Source organism: Tamandua tetradactyla, chromosome 16, assembly GCF_023851605.1.
Source record: "Tamandua tetradactyla isolate mTamTet1 chromosome 16, mTamTet1.pri, whole genome shotgun sequence".
Classification (NCBI taxonomy): Eukaryota; Metazoa; Chordata; class Mammalia; order Pilosa; family Myrmecophagidae; genus Tamandua; species Tamandua tetradactyla.
Genome location: NC_135342.1, coordinates 73,040,888 through 73,059,324, shown reverse-complemented (window position 1 = coordinate 73,059,324; position 18,437 = coordinate 73,040,888). Strand labels below are relative to the sequence as shown.

Here is an 18,437-nt window from a genome sequence, read left to right as displayed (position 1 = left end):
GGGAAAAAAGAAACATATACACCTAGAGTTATAAAATGTAGTGCATGCTATGTATACATACAACCTGTAAAAGGGATAAGATAATCTTCCTGTTTTGGTCAAGGAAGAAATTAAAGCAAAGAAAAGTGCAACTGCCTCCAGGCAATATATTTAAAAGAAATTCACAAAAACCAAAATGGCCACAGAAGAGACTGATCATGTCAGGTTCTGGCCCCCGGGTTGTTGAGTCTGGAGAATATGAAGACAAGAGCGTCTCTTATTTCCTAGCATGTGAAAAATTATGATGAGCTTTCCTCTACCTCAACAAGAAGAAACGGATGCAAGTCTCAGAACATAAATATCCGTGTCAAGAAAAACCACTTTAAAGAACTATACAAATAGTTAACTTGTTGCTTAAAAAAAAAACTTTTCTATTTATCAACTATTTACCAACTTTCTGAATGCTATATCTGAGATTCTTTCTTGAAGAAAAAACAATCATGGATCCAGTGAGAATTTCACAAAACACTTGGCCTGTATGAATCATACAAAATTCCTGCTGAGAGGAAGGGTTTTCCTTTCTTCATTAAAAACAGGAGTGAAAGTAACTGCCTTCTAACGTGATTTGAATAATTCTTAGCCTGCTTATGTCGAGGTAAAGGAAGGATAGAAGAATTAGGATCTGAGACTCAGAAAAAAGATGCATGTCCTTCTCTTAGGAAGTTCAAGGCACTAATTTCTATTAAACCATTTCTCGCCTTCTAGTGAAACCACTTTTGTAAGCCTTCAAAAACCGTGAGTTCCTTCAGTGCAGGCTCTGCTGTTTGCATCTGTCCACACCTCTCAGAAAGCCTGGCACAACTCAGCCGTGTGTTGGGGGGCAGAGATGGGCAAGTGAGCAGAGAAGCCAAGCACATCTCTTGCTACCAAATCGCCCAGAAGTTTCAGCCTCAGTAGCAACCCTGGTTAAGATTTAACTCAAAGAATAAAAAAAGAAAGTAGAAGGAGTTTCTCTTAGGTGAAGGACTTATTTCTGTATCCTGAATGGGGTGGTAGTTCTAAAAACACGTAACATTTCACAGAACTATACGTACAAACACATAGAACACAACACATGACATAAATGCATATAAAAACTGGAGAAATACTAAGAGGATCTATAGTTTGGTTAATAGTATTGTACCAGTGTCAATTTCCTGGTTTTGATCATTATACTATGATTATAGAAGATGTCATCTCTTAAAAAAAAATGTCATCTTCGTGGGAAGCTGGGTGAAGGGTACCCAGAAACTCCTGTGCTGATTTTGCAACTTCTACAGGAGTCTAAAATTATTTCAAAATAAAACATTTTTTAAAATAAAGTAGAAAATTCTAACAAGTCAAAGGACATAAATTGTCAGATTAGACTGTGAGTTCTAGCAATTAAGGATTTGTGAGAAAGATACAAATTCCTCCCTGGTGCTTAACCTTCTAGTTCAGCACTGTCCAAGAGAAATAACACAAGGCACTCATGTAATTTTAAATTTTCGATTAGCCATGTAAAAAAAAAAAAGGTAAAAGAAACAGGTGAAATAATTTTAATAATATTCTATTTAACTCAGTATATCCGAAATATTAGCATTTCAGAATGGACTCAACATAAAAATATTAATAAAAATAGCTTACTTTTTATACTATGTCTTCAAAATCTGGTGGCTATTTTATCTTACACTTAGTGCTCATTTCAATTGGGAATAGCGACACATGGCTAAGAGCAAGCATACTGGACAGTGGTGCTTTAGCTATCACCTTTAAGTTGCTGTTAAATGTACTTTAAGCTGTTCTCATAATTATACCTTTTTATTTCCTTTGGATGGCTGCTTATCTCCAGCATTTCATGCCTACTTTATTGGCAGTACTGTCTACCAGTTAAGGGAAATATATCTAAAAGGGGTGCAGGCTCTACCAAATGGGTTTCCAGACATAAACTTACTAAAAAAAAACCAACAAAAATCATGGCTCAACTTGAAAAAGCTCTGCAGCTTTGAAGTCTGTTAGACTATGTTAGACTTCCTGGAGAAGGCAGTGACTCCCTTCTGTCCTTATTATCTTAAAATGAAGACAGAGTCTGATCAATTGTAAAGATGTTGAGAACAGCAGGCAGAAGAGCCCACGGTATCTTTCCTGTTTCCTCATGATTGATGCAAAGTCGTAATAAAAACAGAATGCCAGCTTTATAACTACACGAAGGCTTTAAGTAACTGGGGGAGGAAGTCTTCGGGGGTGTTTTCTGGCGCTGCAGCTCTCCATCCCCTTGGATGTGGATGGTGGGTTTGCACCCGCTGTCCCCTGGAAGTTGGGCATGGCTATGAGCTGTGCTCTGGTCAGCGGGCAGTGAGCAGAGACGGCACATGTCATTTCTGAGCAGAAGCTGGCAGGGAGAGCCCGAGCACGGTTCAGCAGCCTCTCCCTCTACCACCAGAACCGACGGTGCAGGCTGCTGCTCTGTCACTGAGCAGGGACACCATAAGAGCCAGCCCTCCAAGCCACTCCTGGTGCAAATGTACTTGGAGAGAGAAATAAACCTTTGTTGTTTTAAACCAGAGAGGCTGAGGTTGTTTGCTCTTATGGCATAACTTCACCTGTCCTAGCACAGAACTCAATTGTAGATTCTGCACATGTAGGAAATCAACTCCTCCATCTAAGATATCTCCCCGAATTTGCGGCTTATCACACCTGCTATATAACCCAGGCAGGGTTTTACAGTGGTTCCATTACCAGCCATAAAAACCGTAACAGTGGAACTGTATAAACAAACTGAACAGTGTTTTTACTGTAAAACATGAATGTAATATAAATATTTGTCTTTGCCTTCTCTCAGCATCTGTAATGAGAGCAGAAAATCCATGCCATATGTTTATGGTATAAGAGGATAAAAATAGATCTCAACAATTCATCCATGTGGGTACCCATTAAGCGGTTTAATATTTTTAATTCATCCATTTTCTCTCACCCATAAAGTCTCCACAAGTCATAGAACCCTTAAGATTATCGGTTACTAAATTCACGACTGTTTCTACAAGAGGGTCCTGGCTGGGGAAAATGTGAGCGTGGTGATAAGGACGTCAGTTCCTCCGATGAGAAGAGAAACCATGGATTGAATTGTGACATTGGCACGGCTTCCTATCCCGGCCCGGGCTTGACAAATACGATTATGAAACCACATCTCAGGAGACGGCAAAAGGCCTATCCTACCTCTAGCTGGAAGCGCCACTGAGCATTTGGGATCTTGACAGTTCCTACTTTTATTTTTTTCCCCCCCAATCCTCACGAGGAGAAGCCCCGAGCATGTTAGGCGGATTGTGCCTCATATAGAGCCTCTGATAGGGTGGGAGGAAGTGTTTTTGTTATCCCCGAGGTCTGTGCCAAACACAGAATCCAGCTTCGCATGCAGGAGCAACGGGGGATGTTTTTATTTCGGAGCCGTGATTGAGTCCTTGATGCGAAGTTGCTGAAGCCTGCCCAAAGTGTTTGTGCCGGCTTTTAGGATCCAAGCCGAAAGGCACAGAGAAGGATTCCATTTGGCTCATGAACCAGAGGTTTCTGGAAACTGTCACTGTCCTACAGAATCCAATGCCACAGCGAGGAAGGAGTGTGTGAACATGAAATGACCCCACCCAGAGGGGGCGCTGCCTTGCACTAGGGAAGCAGCCTCTCGTGGGCAGAGGGCTGTTGACAGGGAAGAAAGGAAGGTCGGGGGGCCAAGACAGGTAACAACTCGAGAACTGCAAGGCACAGAGTTCACGTGCAGAGCTTTCAGCACAGCGTGGGCCGCTGGCACTGTCACCTCATGTAATCCTGACAGCATCCTAGGAAACAGAGATGCAGCAACCCCATTCGGCATGGAAGGACAGAGAGACACCGTCGTCTAAGAACACAGCACTGCTGGGGAATGGCAGAGGCGGGATTCAAACCCAGATTCCAAATCTGTGTGCTCAACCACTAGCCAGATTGCCGAAGTCACAGAAAACCCTTTGTACTCTAACAAGTGGCTCTACGCCCCCACCCCCCCCACCCCAAAGTGATGAGAAACACAAGGCATTGGGTGTGCTCCTTGCCAGGTAATTTACTGAGCTTGGGTCATAATCCAGGCCTGGTTGCCCCTCACGCCATCCCCACACAAACATGCATGCCTCACAGTGCTGATGATGCTATTACTATTACTCAATCAGTTATTTACATGTCTGTCCCCATCCCTAGACTCCTCGGTGGCAGGGACAATGTCACACAGGTCTACATTTGCTTAGGGTCTAGTGGGATGCCTGGTGGATAATTATAAGTCAATAAATGTTTGTGATTAAATAAGCTTATCGGGCAATCGATCAATACATGACATGACCAGTGCTGCAAGGGAGGCATAGCTCATGATTGCAAGCCTCTAGGAGGCAGGGACCCTTTGCATTCTTGGTCACTGCTGTATTGCCTGCACTCAGCACATGCAGTACCCCATTCAGAGAAGGGGTGTGATAACTATTTGCTGAAGGAAGGAAGGGAAGGAGGGCAGGAAAAAGACAACAGTGGTCCAGGAAAGCACTGTGTAAGCATTTGTGTAAGAAGAGCATTTGTTAGGTGCACACGGTTAGCTGAGATCCCCCCAAGCAGAGGAAGTATTCTGTGCCGAGTCACAGAGAGACAGGAGGGTTGGGGAACAGAAATCGATATGCTGGCGTGAGGAAGAGAATGGTCAGAGAGGAGCCTGGTCAGGTAGGCAGGGGGCAGACCATGCAGGAGCCTTAAAACAATTTTTTTAAAAATTGTTATTAGCATTTGTATCACACCGCTGGGTACCCAGGTACCATGTTAAGCACTTTATGTGCAGGGCTACAGCTGAGCCTCACAATCACCTTGTGAGGCAGGTACCAATGCCACTCCCATTTCACAGATGAGGAAACTGAGGCACAGAGAGGTTAAGGAAGTACCTTGGAGGGTTTGAACTCTGGCAGGTCGGATTCGGAGTCATTGCTTAACTGCTATGTTCTCCTCCTCTTGGGAATCCGCGGGGAATATACCCTCCATCTTCAATCCTTTTAGATTGATGAAGTCAGCAATTTTCCTAGGTGGCACCGAGCTTGGAGTTCGGGTGCACTGAGGCTAAATGCATCCTTTCCAGCAGCTATCGTGCTGATGGGGTGGGCTTTATTTTAAACTTTATTTACTCCTCTTAAAGAAAGCCTTTATATACCCTCAGTGTGTCCACTTATAAATTTAAAATATATACCATCTTCTTAAAAATCTATATTTAATTACACACCATCAGTGAAATTTCACTTGGGGAACGATAATCTAGCATAAACGAATGCCTCTGATAGAAAAAGCTGTAATTTTAAATAAATTACTGTGTTAGTCAGGAAAAAAAAATGTAACTCTCTCCATGGGAAGAAAAAAATATTATCTGGTATTAGGTAGCCCCACTCAATTAGAAAATTGCATCAATAAGCAAAGAGCCAAATAAGCACCCGCGACGCCACCTGTCCCGGGCAGGCTTCGCTGTGGAGCCGCTGCCGCGGGCGCTGCCTGCTCCGGCCTGGGTTTCCTTACGGTGCGAAGTCAATTAAGCCACGAATTGGAACAATCATTCCTCCTTTGCGAAGTATTGATATTTTTTTTTCCTGGATGCTTTAGGGCTTTTGCAGACTCACAAAGAGATTTATGTTAGACAATTTCTTTCTGATTAAAACAAATCATAGCTCAACAATTCTAATTTCCTTCTTTCGAGGCAAGAAGTGATCAAGGAAGGCTGAAAACCATGATCAAACCCCCTCATGCAGAGGCTGGCACTAAAAAGCCCCCCAAGACGCTACTGCAGAGGTTCTCTCAACTCCCCGATGCTCCATGCGTGTGTGTCCGTAAGTCCATCTCGCTGTCTCTGTTTCTGTCTCTGTCTCTCGCCTAGATATGTGCATGTCTGTCTCTCTCTCGTGAATTTCTCTTTACACATACATTTATCTCAACAGATTTCAGGATAATTACTAATAAAGTGTAAGTTGGAAAAGGGACACTAGAAGCAAAGATAATCCAAGCTATTTGACATAAGCTTAAGGGAGGAAAAAGGCTTACGTATTTACCTCCAAAGTCCTAGCATCATCTGAACCTTTTCATTTTTAAAGCAATTACTGATTTCTGACCAACCTTATCTCCCTCTACTGCACGTTCTCAGTGAAGACCTGAGGTCCCCTTCTACCTTTTCTCCCCGTACTCTGGTTCTGCCTTTGAGCTGGTCTTTCTACGAAAAAAGACATTTTTCTGTCCTTCAAAATTGAGCTGATTTATTGGCCTGTCCTTCATTACAATCAACTCCCATTTCCCCAGAGCAGCTAGGGAAGTGGGTTAATTGAGATTTCCCAAATCAGGATTATTAATTTCCAAAGAACTGGAATGCTCTACTCTTACCACCACGTACTGAAAATAAGGAGCCTTTCTTTAACAAGCCAGAAGAAAGCTGAAGATGGGGATGCTGCACTAGCATCCCTGTGAAAATCCGTTTATATAGCTCAGTACTTGAGGAAAAAAACACTGGTTATTAGTACCTTCTGCTTGTCTGATTTCGAAAAAACTATCCAAAGAAACCGTCCCTACCTACAGTGACAGAATGAGTGCCGTGGCCCAAACATCAACCTCATTTTACCCTCAGTCATTCATTCAACCGATACTTACTAAATCCCTCCCACTGACCAGGCCAAAGAAGTCAGGGACACCCCTGCCCACAGCAGCAGAGAATCTCTGTTGCTTATATGCTATGGGAGCTTGGTTGAGGTCCTAAACGACTCTGTGTCTCAATATTTTCATCTGAATATGGGATTCGTAATAATTACCTACCTTATAGGATTGTTCTGAAGATAAACTGAATTTATAATCCCTGTAAAGCGCTTAGCACAGGGACTGACACACAATGCTGGCTGACATCATCATCATCACATTTATTATTACTATTACCATTATTATTATCATTATTATTATTAATAGAAGAAGAATTAAACAAGTCCACTAATGGGTGCTCTCCTACTATTTTTATAACCACAGTATTCTCTAAATGTGATCTGCCTTAACAGAGTGCTGTTAATTCATAATCTTCCCTGAAAAGCCAACTGACGTCAATAATTCATACCTGCATTTTTCATTATATTAGTCTTGCACAAATTTGCTCACATTTTTGCTGTACTCTCTCAAAGTAATGGCTAAAACAGTTAAGTAAAACCCAATGGATCATATATGGCTGCAAAGAAATTTATCTTTAGGAGAAACTTTAAAGGAATGCAGACTTATTTCTGCTTTACTCTGATGCCTGTGCCAGCAGGTCTGAAGGGGATGCTGTGAGCCATGACCTGCGCCTGGGAAACTGTTATGATCATTAACATTGTATCCAAGTGTCCCAGCACCTCCCCCAGCAATGCACATTTATGCTCACGGACAAAGTTTTGCAAGTTCACACTTATCCACATTTATAAGGTTTAGACAAGCTGTGTTCCATCCCAAACAGCAGGTGAAGCTAAAACAACTGCCAAATACTTTAAAAATTCTTTATATGAATTCTGGGTGGAAGATTTACATTGTTGAAGGGGTCTGGTTCAGTCTGACATTGAAATGCACTCCTGTTCCTCAAGTACCCCATCACCGACCTTAGGGGCAAGGAGTCTGGGCGTTTCCAGAAGGTGGGGGAAATAACATAAATGAAAGGGCCCCTGGAACAAAAACTTAGCAGCCTGCTTGACCACAAAAGAGCTGGGAGTCAGAGTCACATTTGAAACTGTCCCAGAAATAGAAACATTTTTGAGCAGGAGGCTGGCCAGATTTTCATGGGAATGAAAACAGCAGCATCTTTAAAGGAACAGAAGACAACCCAGAACCGAAGGGACAAGGGGCAAGCCTGTGGCTTGAATGTGCCCCATCAAAAGCCAAACCTGCTGCTCTCCAGCCAGGCTGGAAACCTCATTAGATGGCCAGGGTAGCTGGTCACCCAGAGGTGGTTCAGATTCCTAGTGGGCTCTGAGAGGTCCCTGTTTAAGTTCCCATGACGTTGTTTATCTCCCAGCATAACTACTAAGAGCCCCTCCTTTTATTCTCAGCACTTCCTGGTTTGAACAATACATCTCTGATCATCCTCCTTCTAAAAGAGGGCTGCAGAGAAGTAAGCATGTGTCTCTCCTTCACAGAGTTTCTCAAAGTCATGAAGATTTTCCTTCGATAATTTGTTAAACCTTCTCGGAGCAGGAAACACTGAAAGGAATGATCATGTTTATCCTTTGCAACTCAGTTGACATGTTTACAAGTATTCTTTGAATGTCAGGAAAGAAGCAAGTACGTCCAGTGTCTCCTGCCCTTCCTGGCTCGTGGCTGTCATTTTAACCACTGCAGACCTGGATCCCAGGTAACGGTGTCCCCAGTCTCAATTCAATGCTCTCCCCTGTCTAATTCAGCATGCACATCTTTCCTGCATCATGGTTTGTGGATTGCACCATTCCTCACTCAGATCCTTCAATGGCTGCTCACAACCTTAATAATAAAGTCCATTCCCAGATGGAATCCAAGGTCATGAATGGTCTGGCCTCAAACTGCAGCTTCTGGACTCATCCCCCACTGTACATCCAAACCTGGCCATGCACTGTAAGGATACCCTTTGACTTGTGTCCATTCTTCCCTTCAAAAAGTGCCCTCACCATCTGGCCGAATGCAGTCTACCAACAGTTCTTTCTTCATGGGCCCTGCTTTACCATCTGGGGAAACCATTTTTCATGAGTCTTAGGAGAGCCTTTCTCTTGATGCTTTTTGTCTGCTGGCCTGGGTTGCACTTTGGGTGCTTCATCTCATTCGTAAATTCCCCGAGGGTGATGACAATATTCTAAACTGTTTTATATGCCCACTATACCTCGCACATAATAGACGTTTAATAGGTATTTGTATTACTTGTTTAAAAGGCCTGAAAATCTTTAGGCTACTTGGTCAACTGGGGACATCTGACTTTAAGGCAAACATACAAATTTGCACTTACTCTTTTACGAAAGAAAACGTACATGGTGAGAATCATAGACAGGTGTTTCTCAAACCTTGCATGCACCAGAATCCCCCAGAGGACTTGCAAAACACAGATTGCTGAGCCTCACCCCCAGAGATTCAGATCCAGGAGGTCTGGGTTGGGGTCCAAAAATCTGCATTTCTAGCAAGTTCCCGGTGACACTGATGCTGCAGGCCAGGGACCCACTCTGAACAGCGCTGTGCAAGTGTCTGCAGCATCTGAAACCCAGGGATTCATCACTGAAACACTACTGACACCATTACAGAAATGCCCCCTCCTTCTCTGCCTCAAAAACAGCACCCTTCCTTCCCCAGTCCCCATTTTTAGTTTTGCCTTCAAATTGCTTACAATTTGATGTAGATTTTAAGCATCCTGTAATATATTAACTAATTCTCTCTGGCTACACATTCCAAGTAATTAAAGTTCAGTAATAACTTACTCTTTCTGCTCTAGCACCTGCATTTCATTTGTTTATTTTCCCAGAGTCAGAAATCTGAAGAGTTGTCAAAGTGCTATAATAGGAGTGCACTTTAATTAGTATTAATTAATGCTTCTCAATAAACAACGAAGCCATACCAAAGATGCACTGAAGTTTCTTCCAGCTCCCTGGTTTATGGATCACAATGCAGTTGAAACATTTCGAATCCGGGAATGGTGGGGAAATATGTGCCCTCTCTTTTCAGCCATTTAAAGGAATGTGTTGCTCCCACTCGCCCAGATTCCTTCACCCTGAGAAGGCAATACGGGGCTCGGTTCCAGCGTCTGCTGCCTGCTCGAGGATGCCCAAGTGGTCGGCACCCCCAAGCCCACCAGGCAAATCCGAAACCTCAGTAATAAAAGAGGGACAGAGGTGGCAAAGAAATGAGTGGGGGCCAGCCTTATTGCCAACTTTTAGTATCCCAATATCTTCAATAACTTTGGCTTTATTATTTAGGGAATTTGAGAGATGTGAGTATTAGCTGGGTACTGATAAGAAGCAGTCAGTGGAACTCAGAGGTTCTACCAGTGTGTAGAAGATGCTCAGTGGAAGATGCTGCTGCAATATAAGGAGAACTTTCTAATTAAGGGGTGTACAGAAATGGGATGGGCTGTCCTAGGAGGGAGGGGGTTGTCCACCATTGGAGGAGCTTAAGCTAAAGCTGAATGATCCCCAGACAAGGGCATTGCTGGAAGTGGTCTGCACATTGGAAGGACAGCAGATCAGGCGGCCCTGGAGGGCCACTGCAACTCCAAGAACTTAATGTTCCTTGTATTTAGAGTCTAAATTTCATTTCTTTTGAATTCACTGTCCAGTCTCGCTCAGAGATCCTTCCCCTCTTGAGGCAGTGGCCTCTATTTTAGCTGTCCATTGCTATGTGACAAAACCCAATGACTTGAAACAGAAGTGATTATCTCATCGGGTCTCTTATGGCCAGGAATTCGGGGGTGGCTGAGTTAAGCAGTCCTGGCTCAGGGCCTCTCGTGAGGTCACCATTGAGATGTCAGCTGGGCTGCAGTCATCTGAAGGCTGTAGGTTGGGAGTCCTTGGGACATGGGACTCTCCATAGGCCTGCTCGAGTGTCCTCACAATGTTCGAGTGTCCTCATAATGTGACAGCTGGCTTCTCCCAGGCAAGAGATTCAAGAGAGAGAGCAAAGAGGAAGCTGCAGAGCCTGGCATGACCTTTCTCAGGACCCATAAGCTGTCATATCTGCCACATTCTATCACTGACAGTGAGTCACTCAATACAGCACATACTCAATGGCAAGGGAATTAGGCTCCACCTCTTAAGGGAAGGGTATCAAAAAAATTATGGACATGTTTTAAACCCACCTTGGCCACTAAGGCTCTCTTGGGCCTTTGTGACATATCTACCTCTGCATATCTAACCCCCAGGGGCTAGTTCCAGGTGAATCCCCTAGGACCACGAGGTCGGCTCTGCTAGCCCTGCTTCCCTGCTGCCTCCTGCATAATTCCAGCCTCTAGGAAGAACCAGTCAGTCCATGGCCAGGGTCTGGGCAATGAGGAAAGGACAGTCACCGCTCCAGTCCCTAGGAAAGAGGTCACCCCTTGTTCCTTCCTTAAGCTCATCTCAGTATGAACTGACATCTTAATGAGAGGCTTGGCCATTTCTCAATATTCTGATCATTAAAAAAAAAAAAAATTAGAAGAGGGAGCACATTTTTTTCAAGAAGATTGCTGAGAGAATTGTCTATTTCAGCGGTCTGTGTTGGATAAGTCAGCATCTACTGTAGCTATCATTTCCTGCATATCCACTATGTGCCAGGTTCTGTACAAGACATACATGTGCTGTTTCACTCAGTTCTTACGATGACCCAGAGGGCTATTAATGGCACCATTCTGCAGGCAAATAAACCAAGGTTCAAGGGGATGACCAGATTCACGCAGGGACACCTGGTGAACAAGTGTCCATGCTGGGAGTCGATCCCAGGTCTGTCTGACTCCAAAGCCAGGGCTCCATCTACTTTTCCAAGCTGCCTCTCTGTAAATTAAAAATTAGCTCTATTTAAAACATTTGTTTAAAGTAAACTTTAACCTGTTTCAAAGCGTGTCACTCATCCTGAGACTGGCTGCTTCATCTACAGCAATATTTCTGTTTGTCCTTGTGCAAGAGGTTTTATCAGCACAAGGACTATTTCTCCTTTCTGTTAAAGCTAAGACTTGCTCCATTTGAGATTCTCTCTAAGTGTCCAATAACAAATGGGAAAAACAGTCTCAAGCACATTTTTCCCTCTTAAATAACAGTCTAAATGCCTAGTGGCCAGAAGCAAGCCTTACAGACATTGGCTGAACATCATCCGAAGATGAAATCTGTCTCTTCAAACTATGTTAAAATCGCTTAATAAGAACTCAGGAGACCCCACATTAATGAAAGGTGCATCTGCTTTGGGTTTCACATGACTGGGAGTGATGATTTAGAGCTATCTACCTACACTTGGCTTTGACTCTAAAACTCAGCGGTTAATCACGGCCCTCGTTACACAAAGGTTACAATAGATATAAAGTTCAAAGATTCAGTTCAAGACTGTAAGCGGTGGCCAGAAAATAAAATGAAGACCCAGAGACAGTGATCAAAAGCAATGAATAACACTCAAGAAGAAGTCAATGTAAAATTCTCAGAATGAGAGATGAAATAGGAAGCTGAGAAGCTAAGTACCAAGCACAAGTTGTAGGCATTCTGGAGACAGTAAACTCAGAATATTTTAGCAATTGATTATGTCCATGAGGGCGATGAATAATTTATTATCTGATAAAAAAATCTTTCCTGGGCCCATGACCAAAAAGGTCAGCCAAGCAACTTAAGCAGAACAGTAAATACACTTCATACCACTTGATATGGAAGCCTGGGAAGGAAAGAGCTTCCTTTGATGACAATCATCATTCATCAGATTATAAAAAGCTACCTGGAAGCTCTCATTCCCAGGAGACCACAGGTTGTATCAGAGCATGAACAGAAAAACATCCATAATCACAAAAAAATTCTCTACAAATACAACATTTGACTTAATTTTTGAAAAACAGGGACCAATCTTCTGGCACAACACCCACCAAGAATTCTGGACCAGGTAAGATGATGGCTTTGTTTTATGGTTGGGCAAGCAGAGCTTCAAATCCTGGATCCAACACTTAGCTCCCAGCTGTGAGTCCGGACAAGCTTTTTCTCCTCTTCTAGCCTCCAATGCCTCATCTGTAATATGGGTTTAACACATCCCACAATATTTCATTGTGACATTCAAAGCACAGTGCCGATGACATAGACAAACAGGCACCCCCAACCCCACTGGCAAATGACAATATGGCATTTTGTGAACAAAAACGTCCCCCAGGAAGGATGCTGGAACTTTACCTTGTTGTGCGTGTCTATTGATTTAAGCAAGTGGTTTATATAGTTCCTGCTGGTTCACAGATTTGTTTATATCATACTTTATTTATTGAAAATCCAATACTATACATAAAAACAATTTTTAAAGCAAAGAAATGAGGAACAAATCTGGCAGCTGATTTAGGATGGCCTTTTCCCAATAATCTATACTATTAATAATATTAATAGTTTTTATATTCTTGTTTGGCTAAAGATCATTCAAAATAATGGAGATAAGCCCTATAACTTGTGATGTGTTGAATATAGGCCATCTTTTCCAAGCCAAGTCACCAGCTTAGACAGGCATTCAGCTTGTAAGCAATCCACCTGCCTCCATGCTGCACACCCACACCTGCACACACACATACACACACAAATGCAACACACCTAAGGCCTGTGACCTGGAAAGGCAAATTATAGGGATTTAAGCTTCTATTATCAGAGGAGATTGGGAGAAACTCCACGTAGTTAGCAAAGCTCATAAAGTTAACTGGGTGAATTTGAGGGCATTTAAAAGGAGCTGAATTTCTGCAGACGTTTTTAAAAGTACAAGCAATTTGTTACTCAGCTCCCTGGTAATAACACTCCATAATATCGTCATCATGAAAACACAAGTGCATCAGTACTGCTTAAAAACTCAGCAAAGCATCACACCCATGTGCCTAACACAATGGTCGGTACTTAGTGCTCCATATCTGAAAATAATGTTGCCCTTATGATTCCCGATGCTTATCAATGAGGCTGCAGTGACATAAGGCTGGCAGTGCTTTCCACACCCCTTTATTCTAAATAGATAAACAGACCTAGTACCAACTAATAGAAAACTGGAATAATTACAATGGCTCATTCTCCCCAGCATTGAACGTGTGGCTACATTGAACTGTGTGGCTACAGTCAACTGCGTGTCCACTCTTCTCCCTAAAACATGCATATTCCATTACCTCTGATTAATAAATCTTTTATTTTCACCCTTCGTCTCCCTGCTTTCTCAATAACCATTTTGATATAAACCACTGCTTGCTGTTCTTGATGACTAATCCCTTAATCATCTTTCCTAAATATATGCAAAGAGTATTTCTTTGTAAATACAAAAGAAAAAGCAATCACATAAATAATTAAGATGGCTTTTCAAGTGACAGTTGATGCTAATATCTCATATTCACTGGAAAATACTAATCAACAAACTAAATACACATCTATTAAAACGTAGGAGTCTGTACATATGAAGACAGAAAAAGAATTCATTGCAATGCCATTAGAATCATGCTAATAAACATCCTCCCCACAGCTCCTCTTTCGACTGCCTGGAGAGGTTAAGAATAGTAAGCCTCTACTATTGCACGTTCATGTATAAATAAGAAAATAACTGTTGCTGTTATTGTTACCTTTATTATAGTGGCAGCTAACATTAAATTGCCTCCAGCAATGTGTCCAATACTTTATACAAATATAGTTAATGCATTTAATACTCACAATCAACCTTTTTTTCATATATATATATATAATATCCCCATAATGGGGTGGTGCAAGGGTAGTTCAATGGTAGAATTCTCACCTGCCATGTGGGAGATCAGGGTTTGATTCCCGGCCCATGCACTTACCCCCACCAAAAAAAAAAAAAATTCAACGAATGGTGCTAATATAATTGGATAGTCATATGGAAAAAGAATGAAATGTGACCCCCATGATACTGCATTCAAAAAAAAATTATAAAAAAAAATATTCCCATAATGTACCATGTATGTACCATTCCTAGAAGTACAACAATACCAAGATGATGCATGGAGTGGATGAAGTAAGCCCCTTTTCCATCTCCTTATTCCAAAAATCAATTTAATATACTGTCCTCAAATAGAGGACACCTCAGATATTAAACTGATAAGAAAAGATATTACACTTGATCTTAGCCAAAAGGCCAAGATGGTATCTCCAACCACCTTTTGACATTGATATTATTATTTGCATTTTACAAACAAAGAAACTGAGACTTAGATAAATTAAGAAACTTGGCCAAGATGACAGCGTGTACCTCCTTCTAATCTTAAGTCATTATAGTACAGCATATTTCATAGCAATGGTACTCAATCAGGGTAATTGTGTTCCCCAAGGGACATCTGGCAATGTCTGGGGACATCTTGGGGTGTCACAACTGGGGTGGGAGAGGTTTGCTACTGGCATCTAGTGAGGAGAGGCTAGAGATGCTGTTCATCAGGAAAATCCCCACAATAAATAATCATACAGCCCAAAACACCAGTAGTGCAGGGATTAAAAAACCATGTTTTAAAAAATCGCCCTGTGCCATGGGGTTAAACAGCAGTCTGCGTCTAATCTTTCCTATTAAAGCACAGTGTGTTGATCTTAGTTTGCCAGAATAGCTATAACAGGTACCAACTCCATAGTCAATTAGGGTAGCAATTAGGTAGTTTTTAGGAGAATGCTACTCATCCTTTTCTAAACTTTTGCAAATTACCCCTCTACCCCCATCCCCAAATACATTCTATCTATCTATAATAGGCACTCAATAAATTTGTCGGTCAACGAATGTATGAGTTCATTGGCCCAAATGACAATAATTTATTGTCTCATATTTTCGGAAGCCAGAGTCCGAAATCATGGTGTGGGCAGACCACGCCTTCTCCCAAGTCTGCAGCATTCTGATGGCAGCTCACTGTCATTGCTCTCTGCCTTCACAGGGAAATCTGTCCCCATCAGTCTCCTCCTGTGACTTCTAGTTCTTTGACCAAATTTCCTTTGTTTATAAGGACTCCAGTCACATAGGATTAAGGCCCATCCTGATTCAATTTGGCCTCATTATAATAGGATCTTCAAAATTCCTATTTTCAAATGAGTTCATGATCATAGGACAGGGGTTAAGACTTGACCATGTCTTGTGTGAGGCATTATTCAATCCCCAACAGAGTTTTAAACAACTGACTTCCTTTTGCCAGGGAAGAGTTAACACCTACTGGAGGACTGAGTGCAGGAGAACAGGTTGGACTAAAACTAATCATTGGTATCTTCAGACTTGGGTTTATTTCAGTAAGGTGCTTTTCAGAAATGGATTTCTGAGATTTCACCTATAAACTCATCCAATGAGTGAGAAGAGAAATGTGCAAAATCAGCTTGGAAGACCAGAACATCTTTCAGACTAAGAGCTGGCCATTGCCCGCTAGACAGTGTTAACGCATGCATTCATTGACCGACAAATTTATTGAGGGCCTATTATAGATAGATAGAATGTATTTGGGGATGGGGGTAGAGGGATAATTTGCAAAAGTTTAGAAAAGGATGAGTAGCGTTCTCCTAAAAACTGTTTAGAAGAATGCTACCCTAATTGACTATGGAGTTGGCCAGTCCCCATAAGAGAGAAAAATGCATCTGCACAATAGAGGAAAGCACCTCTATATTTTTGAGTACAGACTTCCCACACAAATTTTCCAATTAGAATCTGGCTTCCCCTGTGGTTTCCCAATAAGGATGGATCAGGCTAATGTTGGCCTGGTGGGTAAAGCTCTCTTGTAAATTCTGGGCTATGTACTTCACTTCTCTATGCATTCAATGCCAGATCATCTCTGGGCACTGACAATACCCAGTTTCTGGACTGGGACAATTGACCAAAAAGATGCCACACCATAAGGCATCTTGAAGGCCATGTAGCCTGCCTTCTCCTGACCTCTTAGCATTCTTGGTTAAATATCCATGAAATAAACAAAAGCAGCTCAATCAGATCCCTGCTGCATTCTCCTGCATGATGACATGCCATCCTAACCAGTCTCCAGGAGGATTTGAGGTCTAAACCAAGTTAACAGGCAAGTTAAGAGGGCTGGGCTTGGAAGTATTTTGTGGGGACTGAGCCCTCTCATCAAACTGCTCATTCTTGGTCATTTCTCCATCACGATGTAGGAAGGGACCCAAGACACAAGTTGCGGAATCAAAGGTGGGTCCATAGTAACTCCAAGAGAGGGTCCTCAGCCCCTTTTCCCATGCCTGTCCAGCCTGTCGGCTCTCTCCATCACTAGTGGATGCTAGAGTTTAAGAACATTCATCAGATCCACGTGTTACCAACAGGCAGCTCTCATAAGTGAGCTCTCATCTTATTTCACTCTTCATCTTATAAAGCAGACCTGGCATAGGCTTGGCACACGGCAAGCTGGCCACTCATAATCTCTTTCCTGCTCTTGATCCTGTTCCCCAGCCATGGCCCAACTCTTTCCCTCCTGCATACAGGTAGGAGGGAGGTGGGTCACCTCAGGTCTGTCTACTCCATCTCTACTCAACTCCCTTCCCCTACAGAACCCATAAGCTTTAGATTTCAAGTTTTAGGATTCTAAAATTTAGAAAATGTAAAAGGGTGAGAGAAAGGAGGAACTGGGAGCCCCACTTAGCCCTTTCAAGAACTCTACACTAGGGGGGCATCGAGGTCTTGCTGTGGCGATGCATTTCGATACTTCTTCAGCTGCTGTACTTTTCAAGAAACATCCCTTGAAGTCCTCAGAACTCAAGAAGGGGAGTGGGACTTGCAAGGTCTCTATAGATAGAGCAATAAAAACCTCATTTCAATAAATAGATATTGAATGAAGGAAAGAATAAGCCCAAAGCACTGTGGGGACCCAGAGACACACTATCAGAGCCCCAGTCTTACAGAAGCAACAGGCAATCCTAAGGTGGAGAAAGTGCTGCTAAATAAAAGAAAGCGCACTTTATCCTGAAAGCAGGAAAAGGTAAGCTTCCTGATCAAACGGCCGGCCGCATGGGGGTGGGCTACAGTGGCTCAGCAGGCAAGAATGCTTGTCTGCTATGCCAGAGTGCCTGCCCATGTAAAAAAAAAAAACGGCCACATGGGCTCCCTGAAATACCTAGGAAAAACTCAGGCACTGGTCTCAGAGATAGGGGTGGTCTGTAATCCACTGAAGGATGTCAGTGAGGTAGACCACATTTGTACAGCCTGTGGACTGTTTAACAATGCAGGCATGAACCCCATTACCACAGATATTTTATTTAAGTATGAGTGGGTGCTGAGAGGCCTCCCCCTCCTCCCTCTTTTTTTAATTATGTGAAATGGATTGGTCTTTTAAGAGGGTGGTTTACTCCTGCACTGTTCTTACTATTTTATTTTAATTGTTTTCATTTCTTCTAGTATTTTTAACATTGGAGCTTCCAACACATCTCAGCAGGAGGGCATTCTTTCCATAATTAGTAGTTGTAATTCCATATAGACTTTTAGTGGAATTCTACATAGAATGTGTTTTCATTTAAGTCAGATTTTATTAAATAGCCAGATCTCCCCAAAAGTAGTTGAAGAACTCTATGAAGGGTATCTTGAATGAAAAAAAAAAAAAGACAGCTTTGCACCATAGGATAGATGAGAGTTGCTTCTTCTGAGTTATATAATTAATCCTGAAATTTGTCACTCGGATAGCACACAGCGATTTTTGAAAGCCAAACCTGGAAGTCTGCTAACTTGCATGATGCTCAATGTGAGAGAAAAGCCAGGCTGTGGAGTGGAACAGACAGACTTTGGGCTTAAAAGTCAGATGGACCAAGCTG

General features: G+C 42.4%; 1 protein-coding gene and 1 non-coding gene across 4 annotated transcripts in view; both read right to left on the bottom strand.

Annotated features, from left to right (window-relative positions):
• WWOX (WW domain containing oxidoreductase) overlaps positions 1-18,437 on the bottom strand; it is a 972,892-nt gene that overhangs the window by 894,679 nt on the left and 59,776 nt on the right. The window lies entirely within an intron of this gene.
• LOC143660488 (U2 spliceosomal RNA) lies at positions 14,627-14,817 on the bottom strand. Its single transcript, XR_013164085.1, has one exon. It is a non-coding gene; the product is annotated as a U2 spliceosomal RNA (small nuclear RNA).